The sequence below is a fragment of the Pollicipes pollicipes genome, unplaced genomic scaffold, assembly GCF_011947565.3.
Source record: "Pollicipes pollicipes isolate AB1234 unplaced genomic scaffold, Ppol_2.1 Scaffold_6686;HRSCAF=7923_pilon_pilon_pilon, whole genome shotgun sequence".
Classification (NCBI taxonomy): domain Eukaryota; kingdom Metazoa; phylum Arthropoda; class Thecostraca; order Pollicipedomorpha; family Pollicipedidae; genus Pollicipes; species Pollicipes pollicipes.
The window spans coordinates 43,756,805-43,758,843 of record NW_023596921.1 but is presented as its reverse complement, the minus strand read 5'-3'; the positions used below and the strand labels follow the sequence as shown (position 1 = coordinate 43,758,843).

Below are 2,039 nucleotides of genomic sequence, written 5' to 3'. Positions count from 1 at the left end.
ACTTTTCCCTCTCCTTTAATACCTGTACCTGTGTGAAATATGTGTCAACCATTCCAGATCGACACAGCATCACATCATTGGCGGCAATGGATGTGGGATGAAGCATGGATAGTGGTCAGAGACATGTGTGAACAATTTGAAAGCTGTCGTGCGCTGTTTATTCCGTGTTGTTGCATGGTGCATCCACTAAAGTACTGCAAACGACGCATAAGAGCTTCCGTCTGGTTTTTGAACACAGGTTAGTACATGGCAGCGATTGTAAGGCCTTAAATAGTGTCTGTACTTATGCTGCTGAAGCTGCGAACACTTCTTATGCCCTTGAAACATCAAGCACATTTTACTCTGTCAGTGCGGAGCATCAGATGATGCATGCAAGTATACAACGCAGGGCCTACGGTCTACTGAGATCAAAACTTGGCTCAAAACCATGCGTGCGATGGCCGGGAATCGAAGCCGGGTCAACTGCTTGGAAGGCAGCTATGCTCACCACTATACCACCATCGCTTACAATCGCTGCAAATGCTGCATATAACGGTCACCAGTACTTGGTTTTCCTCAAGAAAGGCAAGTGGGCCAGTGAGTGCCAGACGTAGTGATTACAGGCCGTCATGACTGGAAATCGCATTCACGAAAGTCAGATATTAACGACTAAATACTTATATTTTGTCTTCGCTTTGATCACCGCATAGCCAGTGGAATAACAGGATTTCAGTGACTTCAGTGACTCAGTAACTAGAGACTTGTGTGAACAATTTGAAAACTGTCGTGCGCTGTATATTCCGTATCGTTGCACAATGTATCCACTAAAGTACAGCAAACGACGCATAAGAGCTTGCGTCTGGTTTTTGAACACAGGTTATTACAAAGCAGCGATTGTAGCGCCTTTAAATGGTGTATGTGCTTCTGCACAATGTAGGGAGCTGCGAACACTTCTTATGCCCTTGAAACATCCAGCACATTTTACTCTGTTAGTGCAGAGCATCGGATGATGCATGCATCTTTACAACACAGGGCCTACGGTCTACTGAGATGCGGTGGCACAGTGAAGTATCTGACCTATCTTAGTCACCAGCCATTTTGAATTATACTCTTTTCCTTCTCATTTGTAGTTGAAAGGTGGCACAAGAGCACTTAAGGTCTACCTTGGTACAACCTAAGTTTTATAGCCCAGGCATTTGGATTACTGCTTTGAAACAATGATACTAGCCAAACAACGCTTTGCGGGAGATGACACTGACATGATATATTAGGCACAATATGCATGGGGTTAAAATTGGGGAGAAATGACACAGCTCATATAACAGTTTTAGCGTATATGCGTGTTAACGCGGAATCAACGTCGTGGGAGGGCGGACTTTTGCGGGCTGGATATCTTGCTGGGCAGGCGGACCGGGCTGTGGGCAAATATGTTGGAGAATGCTGCTTTTCCAGTGTGTATTTAGGATCGTGCAAGATATAATAGTGGATATTTCAGAGAGACTGGACTTACGAAACGGGGCTAAAATGTATGTTCACCCCGGAATACATCAAGTAAATGTCACCAGCACATGTAAAAGGCTAAAATGTGGTCACTGCTAACTTCGGCGTAGAGTACTGCAATCTGTGACAGTTGTGCACAATGGTGTAACACAAAATAAGCTGTCCGATTACCAATCTCAGAGTTATTTCAAACTTGAAACCAACGTACCTATGCGATCGCCAAAGGTCAATGTCCTTTGAGCGTGACATCAGACGTCGCACATGGTAACATCCTCACATGCTATTGCCATATGAGTTCTAAATGCGTGCAAATTTGGAAGAAATTCTGAGGCGCCGGGCATAAATTCCCCTATTTCCCCTCTTGTGACTGGTGTAGCATGAATGTCGCCATCGTTCTTTACCACTTTTTTAGTCACAGCTTTGTCTACGCGTGGTCCAATGCCTGACATGCAGGCTATAAGACAGCAGTAAGACATGCAGTCAACGAAAAAAAAGATGCAAGCCCACTACGAGCATTCAAAGAGCTTTGTGTGTTGACCAGCCGGGCAAAAGTCCTTGAT

The 2,039-nt window shown here is 44.8% G+C and overlaps 1 non-coding gene across 1 annotated transcript; it reads right to left on the bottom strand.

Moving 5' to 3' along the window:
- Positions 1 to 432: 432 nt before the first annotated feature.
- Positions 433 to 504, bottom strand: TRNAG-UCC (transfer RNA glycine (anticodon UCC)). The gene has a single exon. It is a non-coding gene; the product is annotated as a tRNA-Gly (tRNA).
- Between the last annotated feature and the right edge of the window lie 1,535 nt (positions 505 to 2,039).